The following is a 22,593-nucleotide window of genomic DNA, read 5'->3' as shown; positions in this document are numbered from 1 at the left end:
TAATGCAGCCTACAGAAAGCAACAGGAAAATCTGGGCCTGTACCATCATGAAATACTGAATTGTTTTGTCTCTTTATGAGCAGTGCGTATCAAGGCCTAAGGAAGACATGGCATTAATTACTCACATGCCTCAAAGAGGTAATCACCAGAAATGACGATTCAAGACAATGAACCAGGTGAGAAGTGGGTAAGGAGCAAATGAGTCACAGCTGTAACCCGGAGCAGTCCTCTCCCAAAGTAAACCAAATGTCTATTAATTTAAAATTAATAGTGAAAACAAGTGAAGTGTAGTGATGACATACATTCTGATTTTACTTAAACATGATCTCAGCTGGTATAATAGTACTAAGCAACTCTCCTGGAGCTTGCTTTCTCTGAAGTGGATATGATTTATTTATTTATTTTTTAAAAAATCCCATTTAAAGGCAATCCTCTTCCCTCTTTTGTATGGTTTTTTTTTTTTTGCCTCTGATCTATAAATACAAAACTTTTACAATTCCTTGGGGTTTTGAGAGCTCACTTCAGGTCTTGTTTTCAACCTTTTGTTTCATTTCTCATTGTGAATCTTGCCATCCCTGGTTGAGTCAGCGGGCAGACGTCCATCCCCTGATCCAAAGACTCAACAACAGGTGTTTCCACCAAAAAAGGGGTTTATTCCAACTGGGAAGGAGGGGGTACAACAGAACAGACTTCACCTGGTTGGCCTTCTCCATGGCTAGTTGGCAGCACTGGTCCTGGCTCACTCCCACTTTTCTCCCCAACCCAGGTTAAGGCACTGGGATGTTCAATGTGGGACACCATGCTGGCTTGAACCTTGAGGCCCACAAAAGCAAGGGCCCATACATCAGCAATGTGAGCAGGGCATACACTGCAGCAGGGTCTGGGTTCTTCCTTCTGCCAAGTTCAAGACCTTGTCCCTTTTGGAGGTGACAGTGGTGTTTTTTTTCTGGCATTTTCTCTCCCAGCCTCGGAGTTGGGTTGGTGTCGGCTCCCCAGGCTTAGCATCTATCTGTCATTGCTGGCTCAGCTTCTTACTTCTTTTGCCCCAATAATAATGGTGAGGAGGAGGGGTTAGGCCCCTTTCTACCTCCTCTTTTGGCATCATCATCTGCACCAGGACTCTTGTCCTAGGGTCCCCTTTGATTATGGAATCCCACTCACAAAGGGGTTTCTACTGAAATCTAGTAGAAAAACTTCAAAGCATTAAAAAAATGCAATTTTTAAGGTTACCTCTTCCATAATGCTTCAGACAGTAGTCCACTTACTAGTTCCCACTACCAAACACAATGCAAACATTAAGTCCTGCTATCTTTTTAGTCCATCAAAGTGGTTTTAAAATAGGAGCTGCAGCACCTCAGAGTAAGGGGAAGGTTGGATTAGCTCACAGATGGAGAAAGATTATGATCTCCAAATATTTTGGACCACAACTCCCATCAACCAAAGACCATTTACATGCTGCCTGGAGCTTCTAGAAATCTATGACATCTAGCAGGTTAATAGATTGCCGTCTCTGGACTAGATGACTGCTTGCAGTTCTATCATTCTCTCTTTTTTGATATCTCTTCCCAGGATTTTTCCTAAAAACATCAAGTCTCTACCTGTTTAGAAGAACAGGGTTTATATCTGCTGAACATGCTTGTTTAGGTGCCCACTACCACTGCCACCTCAACCCCCAGCCTCTCTGCACTGAGCAGGGAGGGCTGAAAGGTGTTCCACTCATGAGAAGAGCATGCCAGGACAGTTTTATTATTTAAAAAGTCAAATGTCTAGAACTTTGTCATCACTTAGCTCACAGTCCCTCTGTCACTGACATTTTTATGCCTTTCTCCGAAGTAAAATTCAAGCCCGATAATTAGTAGTAATTAGCACTACCCAAAAAATATATATATCACAAATCAGTCTCTGAAGCAGTTAACAGAGCAGTAAAACATTACGAGAAGCCTCCTATCCATCCTCGTAAAGAAAGTGAGCATTGTTGTGATAGGTGGGTACAGACAACTTTAAGGGAGGCATTCCATGCTAAAGGTGCCAGATCTCTAAAACATCCTGTCTCTTGTATCCTCTGTGGAGCGAGGACCATGGGGCAGGATAACCTTTGATGTTGATTTGATTATATAAGGGGAAACATACAGAGTGAGGTTCTCCTTTATGGTGGAAACCCATTCAGGAGATCTGGGTCTGAATCCCTGCTTAGCCATGGAAACTCACGTGGGGAGGGCAATGGTGAACCCATTCCTTGAGCATCTTGCATATCTTGAAAACTCTATTTGAGGGCACATAACAAGACTCAGAACCACCATCTCGTTTATGATCATTGGGTTTCAGTCTGTTTAGAGCTTTAAGGGTAAGAACTAGTACCTTAAAATGGCCTTGGAAATGAACAGGTTACCACTGAAGATGAGCTAATACTAACATACTGTATTATGCTTTTATGTCACAGTTGGTGATCCATAACGCATGGCCTGATGATGATTTCAGTTCACAGTCTATTCTTTGCTGTCTAGGCTAGCCTCAGGCTGTGTTTTTTGTACTTGCTCATTCATGCATTTTGGTAGCACATCGGGCCTGTTTGATCTGGATAATCATCTTCTCTTGCTCGTTCTTTATATATAGGTGTGAGCCACTGTGTTTATAATAACCAGACATGACAATAAGGGAATTTCTAGTTGAAGTCCTCTGTGCAGCAATTCCACCTTGTTTTCTTTTACATTACTTTTATTGAATTTATACCCTGCCCCTCTAGACAAAGTCTACTCAGGGCGGCTTACATGAATAATAAAACAAAATAAAATAGCACACATAGTAAAACCTAATACAGTAGACAGTGTCTATATACATATCTATATTATCAAGATGGGAATAGTTAAGAAACAGCAACAGAAAATAAATTAATTGACTGGAGGGAAGGCCTGTCTAAAGAGCCAAGTTTTTAAATGGCTATTAAAAACATCCAGCGAGGGAGCCAGACAGATTTCTGTTGGGAATGTATTCCACAGCCGAGGGGCCACCGAGAAGGCCCGGTTTCTTGTTCTTTCCTTCCGGGCCTCTCTCGGCGTAAGACCCCTCAGCTGTCCCTGCTGGCTTTGTCGAGTGATTCGGGTAGACCTGGGTGGGAGAAGGCGATCTGCCAGGTATCGAGGTCCCAAATTGTTTAGGGCTTTATACGTTATCATCAATACTTTGAAATCAACGTGAAAATGAACTGGCAACCAATGCAAAGCAGCCAGGGTGGGGAAGATATGCTGATTTTTTCTCACCCCACTAAGAAGCCTGGCTGCCACATTTTGCACCATTTGAAGTTTCTGCATCAATCTCAAAGGCAGCCCCACGTAGAATGCATTACAATGGTCTAACCTCGAGATTACGAGCACGGGAACAAGAGTAGTGAGGGACCCCCCGTCAAGATATGGTTGCAGCTGGGCAATCCGCCATAGATGAAAGTAGGTGGAATGTACCATGGATGCCACCTGGGTTTCCATGGTAAGTGCCGGGCCCAGATGTATCCCCAAGCTGCGAACCCCGTTCTTTGTGGTGAGGGTCATCCCCCCAAAACAGAGGGAGTCACGTAGACCGCTGATGGGAGGACCGCCCAACCTCAAGACCTCTGTCTTGTCCGGGTTCAGCTTCAACCCATTCGACTGCATCCATTCCAGTACAGTCTCCAGGCAGCGCTGAAGGGACAAAAAAGCATCCACTGAAGTAGGCGAAAAGGAGATATAGAGCTGTGTGTCATCAGCATACTGATGACACGATGCCCCACATCCCCTGATGACCCCACCCAGCGGCTTCATGTCAATGTTAAACAGCATTGGAGAGATGATCGACCCCTGTGGCACCCCACAATTGAGGGCGCATGGGGCCGAGACATTCTCGCCAAGCTGTACTCTCTGGGGACGGTCCTCCAAGAAGGATTGGAGCCAGGCAAGCACCGGGCCACCGATTCCTAGCTCCGAGAGCCTCCCCAAGAGGATACCGTGATCAACGGTATCGAAGGCAGCTGAGATGTCAAGGAGGACCAACAAGGACATATTGTCCCCATCGGCCTCCCTCAGTAGGTCATACTACAGTGCGACCAGTGCCGTTTCCATACCATAGTGCAGCCTGAAGCCCAACTGAAACGAGTCCAGGGCATTGGTTTCATCCAAGAGCATCTGAAGCTGGTCTGCCACCACCTTCTCCACCACTTTACTAAGGAAGGAAACATTGGCGCTGGGCCTATAATTTCCAATGTCGTCCGCCACCAAGTTTGGTTTCTTCCTAATGGGCCTAATGAGTGTCTCCTTGAGAGAGACCCATTAATTATTGCAGTGGCCCATTCCATTGTTACTGGCCTGGCTATTTTGATTAGCCAGGCCGGGCAAGGGTCAAGGGAGGAGGAGGAGGCCTGACAGCGATCAAGTGTTTTGTCCACAATATATGGTGTCACAGGCTGAAAGAAGTCAAGAATTGCGGAGCACTGGACATCTCTGCTCGATCCATCTGCGCAGAGCGCTGGACATCTCTGCTCGATCCATTGTGTTTAAAAAAGGAGAAAGGTCACAGCGGATAGTCTCCACTTTTGATTTTAAAAATGCTGCAAATTGGTCAGGCGAGATATTAGTGGGAGGCCTATCACCCAGACCAATTCCGGATAGATCGCAAACTATATGGAAAAGTTCTGCCTGCTTATTAGAAGCTTCGCTTATCCGGTCAGCGAAGTGAGATCGTCTAGCAGCCCTTACCTTAGCTAGGTAATGGTTAGTTGTGATCCTGACAGCTCTCTTGTTATAATCCATCGGTTTCTTCCTCCACATGCACTTTAGCCATCTCCTTATTTGCTTCATTGCTCGTAGGTCCCGCTTATACCAGGGCCCTGGCCGAGCTCTGCAACAGAGAGGGTGTTTAGGAGCGATCGTGTCTACAGCCCTAGTGGCAGTGGTAAACTAGCCATCCACCAGAGATTTGACAGGAGCGCCAGACAGAGCAGCCGGAATCCCTCCCATGGTGTCCTGGAATCTCAATAGATCCAGTAACCTTTGAGGGTGGACTATTACAATAGGCCCATGCTCCCTGCAGGGCCTTAACATATTTCCTTAACATATTTTCCTGGAAAGAAAAAGGAATAAAATGTTGTAAAAAAAACCTCCCAAAACAAGAAAGGATCGCAAATGGAGGGCAATGTCATGTAAAGGTCCTGTTGCATGAGCTGCAGCAATAGATGATTGTAGGGCTAGATCTGGTGTAAAGGAATTGATGAGGACACCTCAGGGTTAAGATATAAGCATGCAATCTGTTTAGTTCCCTCCTGGGAAATAGAAGGGGAAGATATGGAGGCAGTGACAGATTTTACTTTCTTGGGCTCCATGATCACTGCAGATGGAGACAGCAGCCCTGAAATTAAAAGACGCCTGCTTCTTGGGAGGAAAGTAATGACAAACCTTGACAGCACCTTAAAAAGCAGAGACATCACCTTGCCAACAAAAGTCCGAATAGTCAAAGCTATGGTTTTTCCTGTAGTGTTGTATGGAAGTGAGAGCTGGACCATAAAGAAAGCTGACCGCCGAAGAATTGATGCCTTTGAATTGTGGTGCTGGAGGAGACTCTTGAGAGTTCCCTGGACTGCAAAGAGAACAAACCTATCAATTCTAAAGGAAATCAACCCCGAGTGCTCATTGGAAGGACAGATCCTGAAGCTGAGGCTCCAGTACTTTGGCCATCTCATGAGAAGAGAAGACTCCTTGGAAAAGACTTTGATGTTGGGAAAGTGTGAAGGCAAGAGGAGAAGGGGACGACCGAGGATGAGATGGTTGGACAGTGTCATCGAAGCAACCAACATGAATTTGACACAACTCCGGGAGGTGGTGGAAGATAAGAGGGCCTGGCGTGCTCTGGTCCATGGGGTCACGAAGAGTCGGACACGACTAAACGACTGAACAAACAACAATGCAATCTGTTTAGTTCCCCATAGCCCACATCTACAAGGGACTGAGCAAGACCACTTTGTTTAGAGTACACAGCTCAGACAGGACTTCAGTCATCAGTATGCCCATTCTATTGGTATTGACCTGGAAGAAACAGGAGTATCATCATGGAAGAAAAGTTATCCGAATGTTCCAGGAGATATTTAGGACATCTGGCATTAACTACAACACCAGACCAAGAGTATAAAGCAATACTCAGTTTGGCCTTGATCAGTTTGTGCTACCTACCACTAGGGTGCAGAATCTATTTTGAAATAGATTTTCTGTTGTTTTCTGGGGGAGTTTCCAAAAGTGCTTATGGCACAGTCTTTCCTTACACATGCAAGGTACACAGTTTGTGGGTTGGGGTGGGTGGAAGGGTGATAATTTACCACTTAGAGAGATAAATCATGTGAGAAACAGCACTGTGTCTGACAGTATATTCACATATGGGCTGCCCCCTCCCTTATGATCATTATCATAGTAGATCCTTTGATAATGGTGAGGCAGTATAATTTACCTTGTATGATCATACTACATAAAAATGTATATGAGAATCAGTCTGTTGCAACAAAAAACAAAACAATTCTGTGCTTTTAATCAAGTACAGGCAAGCAAATGAAATTCACTTCCGTCAAAATATTCATTTATAATTCTATGAACATTGGGCTGATCTTTCTCTCAGGGTCTAATCACAGATCAAGGGAAGTACACATTTCTTCCTCTTACAACATTATCCTTCCTGCCTTCATAGTATCCTCAAAGGGACTAATTTCACAACAAAACCAGGCTAATTAGCTAAATAAGACTGAGGCAAACTCCAGTCCTGTTAGAAAAACAGCCAGTCTTTTCCTCTTAAGATAGCTGTTCTTTCAATAATGTGTTAACTGTATCATAGCTTTGGCTCTCAGTCTTCTATCTGTTACATTGGGAGCAGAAGCTAATTGGGATTCTGTTAGTAGATCTCTGGGTGATTTTTCAGGCTCTTAACTCTTCGGCAGTTGCAGTGGTAGAATTATTGAGGGTGGAGGAGGGAGAAAATTTTACTCTAGGAATGTCCTTTTGTTAGCAAAGCACAAGGCAAACCCCGCCCCCCAAATGTGAGAAATCAGCCCAGTATCATTGTCCCTCCCTTGAATACAAAGGCTAGCCCTTTTGTAGTTAAATGATCATTCTACATGTGTCTTTAGAAGAAAGAAGTATAGTTGATTCACAGTTATCAGCTTGTAGTCATAAGCAGAAGAAAAAGGACAAGAATGAAATGTCCATCATAGAGGAGGAAGGGTTGGTGCTTGTTTCTCAAAAGACAGACAGACGAATAATCTACAAACAGCAAACAAAGGACGATAAACGAATAGGAAGAAGGGGCAGGTAGGAAAAAATTTACCAATCAACTTAGTGCCAAGTTGTAACTAACAATAGGCCATGCTCCCTCTCACTGAACTTCAGTGTGAAGGCATGCAACAGTGCAGATTTCTCAACAGAATAACTGCTCTCCTGTCCCAAATTAATTTGCTGATATGAAGACAGCAGAGGTGATCCAGAGCAGATTTTTGTGTGGAAGAAAACTTTCAGTGCCATTCAGTTTGGTACTTCAAAAATACCTGAGTTTAGAATTCAATCTACCTATATTTTTCTGGCACTTTGTTTCCAGTATTTCAGGATTCTAGAATGGAAAGTGTAGATTTCACAAATCTGAAGTCTGCATAGCACTAATTTAGTGTCTACTTATAAAGCAAATATGCACAACATTTTTGGCCTCAGGGATATGTTGGCTCGGAGTCCATCTGAGGCATACATCCTCCAAGTGTGGAATGAGAGATCTGTGTTAGGACCAGTGAAGGAAAGGATGAAAAGACAGCTCTCTCTTCACGTAGCAATTCTGCAAAAGAGTGATCTTTCCTTACTGTGGCAACATTAAAAAAAAACAACTGTATGAAATCAATGAAAACTGAAGGGGTAAGGGGGAGTTTAGCAGCCCTCGGTAAGTCAGGCCACTCATGAGAAGTACACATACAGTCTTAGGGACTAGAGTGTCCACCATTGTTGTATATCAAGTCATAGGAAAAAGGGCAGAGACCAAACATCACAAAACAACTCAATGGCTGTGTCATTATTTCTAGCGTATTCAACAGCTGTTTGATCCATATATCTGAACACACAGGGAGAAGGTGGCTAATTTGAAGTACAGGAATTCCCACTTTCTGACATGTAGAAGCCCTCCAAAGTTACAAACTACTTTCAGCTGTATCCACTAGAGGCCCCCATTTTCTCAATTTTCAACCATGGCGGCAACTTAAGCATCCCACTGGAATCCCAGTTTATTAAAAGTCAACATGAGCATTTTTATGGTCATTGTTTTGTCTTCTTGCTTCATCTGTGAGGATATAGCTTTAATGGACAAAATGCTTTTCCAGGAGTAAAAAACAGGCAAGAGTCTTGTGGTGCTTTACAGTCAAGAACGTTTTATTTGGCACAACCTTTGGTGGAATATAGCCCACTTCCACAGGGTCCACAAAAGCCTGTGCCAATTAGTCTTTATAGTACCATAAGATTCTTTATTATTTTTTGCTGCAATAGACTGCACAGCTATCCCACTATAAAGTATTTTTAGGATGCTTCAGGGTCTTTAATGTCCATTACAGGGTCTGTAGTGGAAAATTTCCTCTTTTCCTGGACTGCAACTCCTCAAATCTCTCAGCCAGCATGGTGAGATGGGGCAGGAGGATTTAGCATAAGGGTTCCCAGGCTTCAAGCCCCATACGTTCTTGGACAACATCTCCCAGAAGTCCAAGACAGCATAAGCAGTGGTTACAGTTTCTGGGTGCTGTGGTCCAAAACTATCTGGAGTCCTAGCTTGAGATACCATGGGATAAAGACAAGGTTAAATCCTCTTTCCCGTTACTTTCAGTGTTGTTTGTGCTGGAAAAATGTGCAGGGATGGCACACTTCACAAACTGTCTTTCTCAGTACCCCAGATTCTGCTAGGAAAGAGGGAATGCAGGAGGGACAGGGACACACTACAGCTAAGGATCAGCAAAGGTGTCTCTCCTTCCACTTCCTGTCTGTCCTTGGCCCATAGGCCACATGTTGTCTGCCCATATCTTATGAAATCTGGACATTTTGGAATGGAGTAAGACTCTTTTCTGTCAAAGACTGCATTCTTCTGGAAGCAGTTTGCAAGAGACTGCATTCTGGTAATGCCTGGGACTAAACAGGAAGAGACAATGGGTGTCCCTTCCTGCCTGCCTGCCTGCCTGCCTGGGCTGCTGGATAAATTGCTCTTGCCAGAAGTCGGAGCTGATGGTTTGCAGAGGACTTTTGCAATTAGGCTGAAGGTTGCAAATGGTCTGTCTCCACCTTACATGTAGGGACGTGTTCCTGTAAATATCTACATGCGTGTTCTAGACCTTAGATGTATTCCCCCGCTCCCCCAAATGATCTTCTGGTCTGGTCGTTTTGCATCTGCTGTACAGTGTTATATAAAGAATCTCCACCATCACGACCACCAAACATATAGAAATGTTTGAGCCCTAATCACTGCTAGATGATCAAACAACAAAGCTACTTCCATTAGGGGATCTTACCAAAATGCAGATTGTTGGAGAAGAGAATTCTTACATTCCATCGTACTCAGGTAAGCTGCCAGAAGAGAAGCAAGCCTAATTCTAACTCTATAATTTGCTGGCTGTGAAAATCATAAGCTGGAAAAGCTATTAGATAGCCTCAATCAATGACGCCAAAATGCTTCCAGAGTACTGGGCTGAAACGTGGTCATCCTGCCCTCAAGGACAAAGGTAGACAGAATAGATGTAGCGGCCTCCAAGAGTTCTAATGTTTTATTTTGAGCTGTTGGGCAGTCTTTATACCTTGTTTTTCTCAATTCATAAAATGAGGATGATGCTCTTGATATATGGTGAGGTCTGACAACCACAAATGCTCAATGTTGGTAGAAGCAACCTTTAAAAAATATTCAGACCCGGAGCTATCTGCTGTTGAGCTGCCAAATAGAAATCATTATTATTTTCAGAGCCATGACAGACAGTTCACAATAATGGCTGCATGAGCTCTATTTTAAAAGAGTGCTTAGAGGTAATCATTCTTAGAGGAGGGCAGAATTGTTCACAGACGAAATACTGTATTCAATTTATTGTTCCAAATAATATAGGTATGAGGCTCCCCCTAGTGGAAATTCAGTACCAACTCAAAATAGCTTATAAATCCAGTGGACATTTGTTTTTACTGCTCCACCACATAAACCATCTTTGCAGAGGCCTGGTTCTCTTTCCTTTTTTGTAGCTTCTCACCTCTCTCTTCCAGTTTGTTCTCCTGTCCCTTCTGTGATACACATATTCAACTTCCACTGTTTTCCCAATTAGCCTTCTTCCATCCTGTTTTCCAAAGTTGCTATTTATCATACACAGGAAAGCATATTTGTGTACTCTCAAGGTGCTTCTAGTTTGTGGCAACCCTATGAGTAGAACTCATAGGGTTGCCACAACCCTATGAGAGTTGTGGATTCATAGGGTTCATAGGGTCCTATCATTAACAGCCCTGCTCAGAGTTTGTTTACTAAAGGCCATGGCTTCCATTATAATGTCAGTGCATCTCATGTTAGGTCTTGCTGTTTTCAACATTCCCCACCATTATTGTCTTTTTCACTGAGTCTTTTCATACTCAAAGCATGATAGTCTCAGTTTAACTATGTTACCTTCTAGTGAGAGTTCAGGCCTGATGTGATTTAAGCCCTATTAATTGTCTTTCTGGTGTTGCATGGTATGTATAAAGCTTTCCTCCGATATCAATACCATAATTTCCCCCTTGTTAGCTTTCTTCATTGTTCACCATTCACATCTGTCCATAACAACTGGGAATACCATGGTATGGATGATCTTGGCCTTGGTCTCCAGTCACCTCTGGACCCCAAAGGACCTTTTGAAAGAAAAAAGCATCCCTGTCAAGAGAGCTTTTTCTTGACCACAGGGCTCTATACTTATGGTTGTCTTGACCGGAAACATGTTGGGAAGGTTATACATGGATTGATGCTTCTTGATAGAGAAAGCTTTTCTGTCCTGTTCCGCTCCTGCTGCTTCTTTTGTTCCCACAGCAAATGATAGCCTTGGAGGGGCAGAGACCCAACTTGGTTCCAAGATGAGCAGGGATGAAGGCTTTGTTCCTAGTGTGTGGGCAGAACTATGGATGGGTCCTCTTTTTTCCCAGTGTTCCACAGGAGGACTTGAAAGTTTGGAGGCTCCTTTCTGGTTTGTGTAACAACACAGAGAGTCAGGCAAGTGATCACAGTGTGTTCGTTTACTGCATGACAAAGCAATAGTTTAAGCACTCATCACTGGGTAATGCTGCCTGCAGGCATAAATTGCATCTCCTCCTCCCTCTCTTGAGCACCAATGCCACCATTAAAAAAATAAAAATAAACCAAAGGCTTATTAATAATACATAGAAAAAAATATTTCACATTGTAACAGTAGGAGGCTTTGTAGGTGCCCTAAAAGGTCTCTGGGGGCAACCTAGGACTGCTTTGTGCAATCCTGGAGACCTAGCATTAGAGTGTTTAAAGTCCTTTGAGATAGACAACAATTTAATGGCAAGTTCAGTGTGTTTTGGGGGCTTAGTAGCCTGATCTGTGTGGGAAAATGTGGTGTGCAACAGTACTGTCATGAATGAAGAGCTGTATTTCTTAAAAGGGAGCAAAGAACCTCTAGTAGTCACCATTCAGACAGCAGGCTGTAGTTGTCAGTTCAAGACCTCAACTGTTATTCCATACTAACATTATGTTTTGAGTTACTTTCTAAAAAGCTGTATCTTTTCTTAGTAGAAACACAAAAACAGGAATGTTCTAAGAATCGTATGCACTTTTATTTGGAAGTAAAGTCATACTGAGTTCAGTGGGGCTTGCTCCCAAATAACCACACACAGAAATGCAGCATAAGCTTATCTCATAATAATGTGCATGATCAGTTTATCTCATAATAGAAAGTACATTTGTTCTTTTTTACATTTGCCAGGGACATGTTTAATAACGTAGCTGTGCAGTGTTTGTTTTTTCGATAACATGTTAGGCCAAAAAGTGATCTATACAGTCTCAGATTACACTAAATAAATTGCCATGCTTTTCTGGTGATTGTATTTTTAAAGTGCAATATAACATATATACGGGGAAAAGCAAAAGCAATAGTGCTCTAGTTTAGAGAATGTGTTCAATATAATTGTGACTGCTGTCCACTTTTGGGGTGACATCATTAGCAACAATCCCTCTCCCTGAATGTATTAGTTTGTGAATCTTTGATTTTAGTTTTTGTTTAATTTAATCTTTTTTTTCTTTTGTTTTCTTTTATGTCCTTTTCTCTCCCCCACACTCCCATTTTAAACAGCTGCGCACTCCCAACATCAGATCTGGCCTTTTTTTTTGGGGGGGGGGAAGTATCCATATCATATAAGTAAAAACCAATATGTGTAGTAATCTGTAAAAAGCAAACACCCTAAGAAATGCAAATAAAGATCTAAACTGAAAGTTTAGAGTATCTTCAAAAGTATGTATCAGTATCCCTTGAATGTGGTTGATTGAACAGTGGGATCATAGCCATGTAATAAGAATCAGAAGAGACATGGCCCAGAGAAGCTTCCTTAAAATAAAAAATGTAATATGCAACAAAAACTTAAAAACTGATTTTAAGAATAGATGTGGTATGGTGCTACTGTATGGCATGGGATCACGGACACTAGCACAGAAAATTATGAAAAAGTTAGAAGCATTTGAAATATAGAAATAAACGCTTCTTTCTTATATTTGCGAAGATATTTTTGGTCCAAGGAGGTAACTAATAAAAATATATTAAGGGTGTGATCAGATGACTGCAAAGGCATGTATCTGATCTGCTGTCAGAAAGGGTTGTTCAATGAGACCAATCTCCCTTCAAACAACCCTTCCATCTGTTGAGGAATTTCGCCAACCTGTCCTCAAAAAATAGATTCCTTACAGCTGGGTTGGGGTTGGGCTGCAGCGTATTTCCCCATGTATTGTGTGATTGCCGGGAAATAAATCTCACTGGACTGCTCCACAGGCAATCCAAATTATTATCTATTTCTCTGTGTGATCACACCCTAATATGTGTGTATAAAAACCAAGATATCTTGAAGCACATAAATACAGACAGCTATAAATGCTTTGGCTACATGAGGAGAAGTATTGATTGTTACAGGTGATCATTCAAGATAGAAGAAACAGAGAAAGAAATGAAGGGGAACATATCAGGTAGGAAAACTTGAAAATTGGTTTAGAGCGACATACTGTATTATTGTTTAGAGCTGTCATATCCAATGCATGCATAGCCAGGATGACATCCAACCTCAGTTTGGAGGAATATTAGTGAGGGATGTAAAAACAGTCACATTCAGTTCATACTTGATTCATTTCATTTTGTGAGATCTCTCTTGCATTTTTGGTTTTTCCAAGCACCGCTCCTTTTGTTTACCATGAAAGAGAGTGCCTTCTATGAGTCCTTTGGGTCCATGTTCCCCATTCAGAGGGGAAAAGCAACAGGGTTGGGTGAGCAAGAGGAGACATCCCAGCGGGGCAGGAAGGAGAGGAAAGAACAGCAGGGCTGGCTGGGCAAGAAGAAGCTGAGGAGCAGAGGGAGGCTACTGGAACATCAATGTGGGGCAATTTAGCATACATGGGTGAATCGTTCGTTCGTTCGTTTACTCGTTTAGTCGTGTCCGACTCTTCGTGACACGATGAACCAGAGCACGCCAGGCCCTCCTATCCTCCACTGCCTCCCGTAGTTGTGTCAATTTCATGTTGGGTGAATAGAGGCAACAAATAAGGGAAACAGATTAGATATGTCCCATTTGTCTAAATGGTGGATTACAATTTCTGATGCTGTCTACTGGAAAGTGACAGAAGAAATTTATGTGCCTCTTCCATGTTTTTCATTTGTTCTAACCTGAAAGTCCCATTCCTACTATTGATACAGCTTAAATACACCAAGCTTACATGGAATCACTGAACCTGCCTATTTATTTTAATGTTTGCAAAGCCTTAGAGCAGTGGTCCCCAACCTTGGGTCCCCAGATGTTTTTGGACCACAACTCCCAGAAATCCTGGCCAGCAGAGGTGGTGGCGAAGACTTCTGGGAGTTGTAGTCCAAGAACATCTGGAGGCCCGAGGTTGGGGACCACTGCCATAGAGTGTGTAAATTAGTAATAATCATATGCCTATGGACAACATTTTCAAAGCTTACCCTACATATCTAGAAATTTTGGTGGTAGTGATCTAAATCAGAAGATGTTGATTTCAAATCTCTCTCTCTCTCTCTCAGACACACACACACACACACACACACACAGAGAGAGAGAGAGAGAGAGAGAGAGAGAGAGAGAGAGAGAGAGGCATTTTAACTATAGTTCCCAGAATCTCCAGCTAACTTGTCCACTGGCTATGAAATTATGGGAACTATAGTTCAACAAAACAAATTTTTTCAAGCTCTGTAACTGAACCGGTCTCAGTTTCTTCAGCTGGTAAGAAAGAGAAGAAAAGAAAGGCTATGTCTGACGAAATACTTTAGTTTGACAAACAGACCACGACATTACAAGTATGCTAAGTCTTGGGTGACGTGGATAGCTGCCTGCTAACCTTTCCTCCTCCACCGTGCCTCACGCACTGTCTGGCACTGAACAGATGGCACAGAAGAAACAGGGCTCTCTGACTCTGCATGCCTGCAGAAGAGGGGGACGGGAGCCCGCTCCACCCTTGAAAAGCTGGCGTGCTTGCTCATTGTTTTCATTCCTTCAGTCCTGAGAACCATCCCTTCTGCTGGGGTATCTTGGGCCTTCTTAATGACTTGCATTCCCAGTGGCTGGGGCTGGCTCAGCGGGAGACGAGGGCTTGCAACAGCCCCCCTTTGTCTCTGTGGCACGAGGAGAAGGGAGGCTTTTACGTCACCCTGGGTGGAATTCCTTAATGCCATTCAGGCCTGTGTTGCTAATTGCGCCTTATGTAATAGCTGCAGCTGGGTGCCCATTGCTCTATTGAAAAGAGGGATAAGTCGGAGTGACAGGGGCCAGGCTCTCAGCAAGCAGCAGGGCCTGCTGGGAAGCAGCTAAGGCTTCCTTGCAGCAAATCTGAAGGGGCAAGGGTGCACTGCAAGAGGTCCCCCTTATCCCAGCCTTTTCAATGATGTGTTGGAGCTTCACGCCCCCTCCTCTCCTGCTTGGGCATTTGGCTTCCGGGCTCCAAGGTGGCTGGAAAAGCCAGGACAGGACAGATTTTCCTGTTCTCAGCAGCAGCTAACAGGGGCAGCTGGTTACAAATGCAAATGTGGGAAGAAAGGTCGAGCCAGAGGACGGCCTACCCTCCTCGCCTGCTGTGGGGAGTCTTGCACAGGGGGTGGGGGGACTGACACAAAACTTGACAGTGGTTCCCAAGGGCCTGTTTGGTGAAAACAGGAGCATTCAAGAGAAGCTCAATGGGATAAGGACAGGCAGACACATTCCAGGGTCTTAGAACAATGAAGAAAGCTCCAGGCAGACAGAAAAATATAAGCCAGAAGGCCAGAGAGATCATGCGAAGAGCCGCTCATTTGGAGGGAAGCTATAAGTATGGAGGGAAAGAGTCCCAAGAGGTGCTCACACCGATTTGTGAAGTGCTTGCTGTGTGTTTGGATTTTTTTTTTTAAAAAGAGCTTCTTCAAAGTTACTGCTGCTATGATCATGTAAAAGGAAATGAGTGATGTGTAATACAAGCATTTTCTATAACAGATTAGAACTTTGCCAGATATTTTCCAGTGTAAATCCAGTATTTTTTTAATGCAGTAACTTTTCCTCCTGATATTTCCCCATCTCCGTTTTTCCAAATCCTGCCTCCTGCCTCCAACTTTTCTTGATTTTGGTGCCATTGTTCCTCCTTGTTGCTTCCTTCTTTTTGGATTAGTGAGATGGATCATCCCACCCCACCAGGAATAACCCAATAATGAGGAGGAGGAGGAAACAATAGTACATGGCCTGCTAAAACTGACTCCAACATCACATCATTAAGGGCAAGTACTGTAACTGTATGTGCAAAGGAAGTGAATAGCTTAATATTTTCTCAAGGAGTGCTAGAAAATCATGTGAAAGGGGAGGGATTCTTTTAGCATTCCTGACAGTGTTCATAAAATAATTCACGAGTAATTGCAGCTGTCAAACACGCTACACACAACAGAGCCTTCAACATACTTTGTTTGAATGCATTATTAACTGGGATTTTGACAGTGCATTTTGACATGCTTCACTGGAAGTTATCGTGTTGCATGAAGTTAGAGGCCATGTGATGGATAACACAGAACTGGGTGCCATTTACCAGGTACAGACTAGGCACTGATATACTCGAATGGGGTATTAGAATAGTGTGTTTAGCATTATGGCTATATTTAGAAAGTTTTGTATTTTGTGTGCTCTGTCTTCAGAAAGCCTTACTGTATCCCAAAGAGACTGTGGATTCCAAGCAACCATGAAAATTCCTATGGATTCTGTTGGAAATGCACTGTTTTAGACAGTTCTACACTGAAAAGAAAATTCAAATATTGCAAAATAAAATGCAGTGGTGGCAATGGCAGAAGCAGTTGCTGTTTCTGCTGCTATTTTGCTCTTCATCGTCTCGGATCATTTCATTCCAGTGTATAATAAACCAATTTCAAAATAAAATTACAAAAAAGCAGCTTCTGCAAGACAAAATAGTTGTTTTATGTCAACTTGCCTTCGGCTAAGATACAAAACTCAACACAGCTACTCTCCTGTCCCATTGGTGTAGTTTAAACAATGAGGTTGCAGGCTCAGAAAATAGTGTGGAAGAAAGTGGAGGCTGGATCTCTTCACTGGGCAACCTGTTCTTTGATGGCCATTTCATGAACGTGCTAGATATGGCCATGCTTATGCTGCTTGAAAAAGGGAAGATGGTGGTGAGGGCCATGCAGTTCTCTTGGGTACTAAAAGATTTAGAAGAGCACAGACTGCTGTTTTGGAATCTTACGGTAAAGCTTGAAAGAGCTTCAAAAGAAATGATACACCTGTACATAATAAGCAAGAAACCCTAAAGCTCTATGTAGGGGCTGTTTCTGTTCTGTTCTGTTCTGAAGGAAAATGTCCTCATTGAATAACCATAGGTTTTATAAAGCAGTAGCACTGAACACTGGCTAGGGATTTTGACTGGAAATTCCGAGAGCTGTAATCCAAAAAAAAAAATCGCTCCAAGCTTTAGATATAATCCATTTTTTAAAAAGAAAAAAGTATGAATAATACTTCTACACTGAGGGCTTAGAATTGAATTTCCTGTCACCTGATATCAGTACAAAGCATAACATTTAAGAGCTCACACCTCCTCTGAATTGTTCCTTTAACGCAGAGGACAGCCGGAACGCATTAGATTTAACAGCATCTGTGGCAACTGGCAACCATAACATATTTCATAAATGACAACACAGTACAGTTACATTAACTTTTAAATGCAACTCGCTTGACATGCATTGCGTTTTTCATCATAACTCTTTGTTACGTGTTTGTGTTAGGTGTTAGACATTACATTATAAAAAACTGATTTTATGGTAAGAAGATTTATTTGGATCATCTGAGGATGACTTTTAGCTCATCAAGTGGTTTTTGTGATTCAGATCTGGAATATGTCAAATAGTCTATGTGTACAGTATGTGCAGGATGCAATAATAAAAGCAAATAATGGTCACATAACTAGGACTTTTACTTATGCAGGACAGAAAGTGTGACTTCAGAGAGATCTGAACTTTTAAAGGTTTTTCTTCAACATCAGGTAAGTAAGTGTAGAGAGGGTATGTGTTTATGTATTAACCATGTGTGTTAATCAGATAAATAAACTTATCTGTATTGGTGTGGAAGACAACTGGAGGTTTTTTTTTAAATGCTAAGAATCATCAAACAGAACCAGGCTAATTCTCAGTCCTACCGAAGGCCTACAGAAGGGTCTGTACTCATTGCAAGCACATTTCTGCATGTCCATTCATAATTTGTCTCATCATGTCTAAAGCAGTGCCCTATTCAGCAAGGTGAACGTGCTAATCCTACCTCCTCTGTGGTTGCTGCGAACCTGTGAATGAGGCACTCTGAAGAGGCTGCTGGATCCATGTAGCCTCTCATCATGAACCAATAACTTCACCTCCCCCCCCCCCCTTTTCTGGCACATGTGGCAAGGCTACACAGATACATCAACCTCCCCCTGTTTAGACCATTCCTTTTACATGCTGAAAGCAAGGAATGAGGGAAAGGTGTAAAGCACATATACATTACTGAAACAGCGATATCTACGTTGGCTTGGGCATGCCGTGAGAATGACTGACAATTTGATTCCAAAAGATCTCGTGTATGGAGAATTAGTGCAGGGAAAGCTCCCCAAAGGGAGACTACAGCTGCAATACAAGGATATCTGCAAGTGGGATCTGAGGGCCTTAGGAATGAACCTCACCAGATGGGAAACCTTGACATCTGAGCATTCAGCCTGGAGGCAGGCAGTGCATCATGGCCTCTCCCAATTTGAAGAGACCCTTGTCCAGCAGGCTGAGGCAAAGAGGCAGTCCTGAAACCAGCAAAATCAGGGAGCTGGACAGGGGACAGATTGTATTTGTCTTCAGTGTGGAAGGGATTGTCACTCTCAAATTGGCCTTCTCAGCCACACTAGATGCTTTTCCAAGACCTCTATTCAGAGTACGTTACCATAGTCTCTCGAGACTGAAGGATGCTTACATTACAGTATACTCCTCTGAGTGTGGGTCAGTCCCACATGGTTATCAACTAACTGATTAGGACTGGGCTTACTCAGATTCTGGCATCACAGCCAGCACAAATTTTGTTTCAGAGGTTGTGGCACATAAAAATGTCTTTATACTAAAATGTTTTCTTCTGTACAACAGTTCAATTCAATTCAATTTTTTGTCATTGAACGTATATACACCATATACACATACAACGAAATTCATAAAGAATACTCAGAGACCAGATGAAAACACACACACACCTTCATAACAAACCTTAAATCCCAGAACTCTACCTAGAGCTCATAGTATCAACACAACATACAACACAACAGACCAAGTAATAGTAATACAGTCCAACAACTCACTGCTGATAATTCTTAAGTTCCTTCTTAAGTGCAATAATAGCTCTAGGATAAAAACTGTTCAAAAAACATGTTGTCCGAGTATTAATTGCTCTGTATCTTCTGCCAGAAGGCAACAGTTCAAAGAAGTTATAATCAGGATGGGAAGAGTCTGTGAGAATATTTAATGACTTCCTCAACCAGTGAGATGCCAAGATGTTGTCCAAGGTTGGAAGCTGCAGTCCAATAATATTTTGGGCAATTCTAGTAATTCTCTGTAAAACTGTTTTGTCCATTTCAGAGCAACTCCCATACCATGAGAGGATGCCATATGTTAGGACACTCTCTATGGGACTACGATTGTAGGACAGAAGTAAATGCTGAGATAGATTTATCTTACTGAGCAGTCTCAGGAAGTACAGCCTCTTCTGTGCCTTCTTCACCAGCATGTTAACATTTATAGACCCTGAGAGATCCTCTGAAATATAAATACCCCAAAATTTAAAACTACTAACCCTCTCCACCTCTTCACCATTTATGTACAGTGGTAAATATACATCTCTCCTCCTCCCAAAGTCAATTATAAGTTCTTTGGGGGGTTTTGGTGTTAAGTATAAGTTTATTTGCTTTACATCATAGTGTCAGCCCTTGTATGTACTTATTTTCTATAAGCAGACTCATTGTTCTTATTTATAAGCCTCACCACTGTCGTATCATCCACAAATGTAATAATTGTGTTGGTGTTATACAATGGGGTGCAATCATGTGTGTGCAGAGAATAGAGAAAGGGGCTTAACACACAACCCTGGGGAGCTCCTGTATTTAGTATCAAGGTAGAAGAATGATAACATCCCATCTTTACTGACTGTGGCCTGCTTGTCAGCAGCACCTCTTACCTTAAATGACCTAAAGAAGATGTTATTTCTCTTCTCTGAAAACACACCAGCCAGAATCCTACTGATGTTTATGTAAGATTTGTGTTACCTGCAGTGGCTAATTGCAGCAAATCAATAAGGTGCCAAGGCCAATCTTGGTCATATTATGTTATATGCCTGGCTGTACAACTGAGATGTTCCCTGGTACCCATACCCAGTTTACTTTTTTTAAAAAAAAAATTTTCTAAAGAAAGGACAGTCCATCGTGTTACAAGTAATAAATACAAAGCTTAACATAGTAAACTGTTGTCTTACTTGTTATATAATTTAACTGTAGACCAATTGCTTTTCCCCACAATTCTCAAAATCACATTTACACCATTCCCTGTCTCATCTTAAAGAAATATGAAAAACAATCTAAATGCTCCAAATTGTTTTCCAAACCACGTATCTTGAGATTTATTTTATTGGCATATTTTAATAAAGACTTCCAATTTTCAGTGAATTGACTGTGCCTTATTTCTTCTCTATATAGTCTAACTTTATTAGTCATTTTTTCCATCAACATTGTATGCCATGGAGGTGAGGCTGAGGAGCTTAACGCCGAGGGAGGCCCGAAAAGAGAAAACAAGAAATAGGGCCTTCTCGGCGGTGGCTCCTCGCCTGTGGAATAATTTACCTCCTGGTATTCGCGGAGCTCCCTTGCTGGGCACTTTTAAGAATCTACTAAAGACCTGGATGTTTCGGCAGGCCTTCTCACCAGATTACTTTTGATTCTCTTTTCTCTTATTGTCTTTTTACCTTTAATTGTTTTGTAATTTGCTGTTCTATTTTTATAGTATTTTATCTCTGTTGTAAGCCGCCTAGAGTAGTCCACCGCGACTAGATAGGCGGGATATAAATAAAATAAAATAAATAAATAAATAAATAAATATCTTATTCGTAAGTGCTTGTAATGAGAGATCTTGAGCGTTTTTCCAATTTCTAGCGATCTGAGATCTTCTTGTGCCTATACGATTTGCAACTAATTCTTTATTTTCAAGTTTCTCATTTCTCCCTGTAAATAATGAAAATAACAATAATGTTTCATTCATATCTATTTTTTGATTGGTCAGTGTCTCTATCCATCTAATTATCTCGTGATACCCAGTTTACAAACCTTAAATAAACACCAATAGAATTCCTGGCACCCATTACTTGTCTTTTTTAGTTTTGGCAGCTGCAAACTTCAAAATTCATAATATTATATGGTGTTCTGATCAGAACTTTTGGTTCAGTGATTGAGTATAGTTTGAGCTGGTACCAATGGCCAGACCATCCACCGCCTCTACAAATGTTATAGCTTCTCAAATATCCCATTCAGAGGACTTATGGAAAAAGCAATCAGACCCTTCTGTGGCACTGAGTGGTGAGAAAGAAATTCAGGTTTACATTGCTACCAAATTATGACATTGTGTGACTGAAATCCTGTTATGCTTGCATAATTCAACATTAGCATGTGATAACTGTAATGGCACAAAGGTAGAGTTTTAGAGTTGGTTGCTGCGAAGCAACCAACATGAACCTGACACAACTCCGGGAGGCAGTAGAAGACAGGAGGGCCTGGCGTGCTCTGGTCCATGGGGTCACGAAGAGTCGGACACGACTAAACGACTAAACACACACACAGAGTTTTAGAAAGTTCCCAGTTAATGCTCTATCAATTCCCAAGTCTAGTAGGTGAGCCTAATCCAAACTTCCTGCCCTTTTTCTTCTCTCACACACAAAAAATTATCCTAACATTCTTAGAAATTTGGTCTAACAACAGTCATGATATACAACCAGTTTTGGCTGGGCCACAAACAGGTGCTATCTCAGATATGGGCACCTGTGGATTACCATGGCTAAGCATGTTAGATACACTCTGAACAGAGACCAGTCAAACCTGTTCACTTTCAAGAAAACACATGTTAGGCCCAGCATGACGGATACACACAAGCTCAACAAGTAACAGATATTTACTGAAGTGCCCATGAAGAAGTCAAACTTCTTAAAATCTATTATATCCTAGAAGATTTATCAAAACAGAGCAACTCGTTTATAGCACATGATTGTCTTAATACTCTTTGAGTTTTTCTGTTAAAAAAGAGAGGACAAGAACATCTTTTAAGTATATTGTTAGTAACTCTGTATAGAGTACAGTAATATAACCAGGGCTTGCAGGGTCAAATCCCTGGAATTTTCAGATTACCGGGGATTATAAGATCACCCATATACACATGCCACTGTTCCCTGTGGTTTGGCTCAACTCGGAGATGCATGGATTTTGCTAGGAACAGCAAAGAGTTGCTGTAACGGAAACTGTTTGAGAGTGGCTAGGTTTTGAAATGATAATTAACAGTCACTGGGTTAACAAAAATCCTACTCCTCATTTGTTGAGAAGCTGCATGTGTTTTTGGACCCTCCTTGTGGGGGAGGGATGGCAATAGAGACTGCCAAAACGAGCACCTGTACTTCCTCATTTACTAGTACACCAGAGTTTGTAGGTCTAGTAAACTAAATGATTAAGTTAACCCTTAATGCTATTTTGATTAAAATGCTCAGGAATTGATTAATTCTCTGTAAAATCTGTTTAGACAAGGCTTGAACTTGAGTGTTATATTTGTGCAAGGATTCCTTATGAGCT

At 42.0% G+C, this 22,593-nt stretch overlaps 1 long non-coding RNA gene across 1 annotated transcript; it reads left to right on the top strand.

Moving 5' to 3' along the window:
• The first annotated feature begins 161 nt into the window (after positions 1-161).
• LOC144588673 (uncharacterized) lies at positions 162-16,443 on the top strand. The gene is made up of 3 exons (XR_013544327.1): positions 162-176; positions 13,157-13,209; positions 16,400-16,443. It is a non-coding gene; the product is annotated as an uncharacterized LOC144588673 (long non-coding RNA).
• Positions 16,444-22,593: the final 6,150 nt, after the last annotated feature.

Source organism: Pogona vitticeps, chromosome 4 (genome assembly GCF_051106095.1).
Source record: "Pogona vitticeps strain Pit_001003342236 chromosome 4, PviZW2.1, whole genome shotgun sequence".
In the NCBI taxonomy this organism is placed as follows: Eukaryota; Metazoa; Chordata; class Lepidosauria; order Squamata; family Agamidae; genus Pogona; species Pogona vitticeps.
The sequence above is the reverse complement of the archived record's forward strand: the minus strand, read 5'-3'. Positions and strand labels throughout refer to the sequence as shown.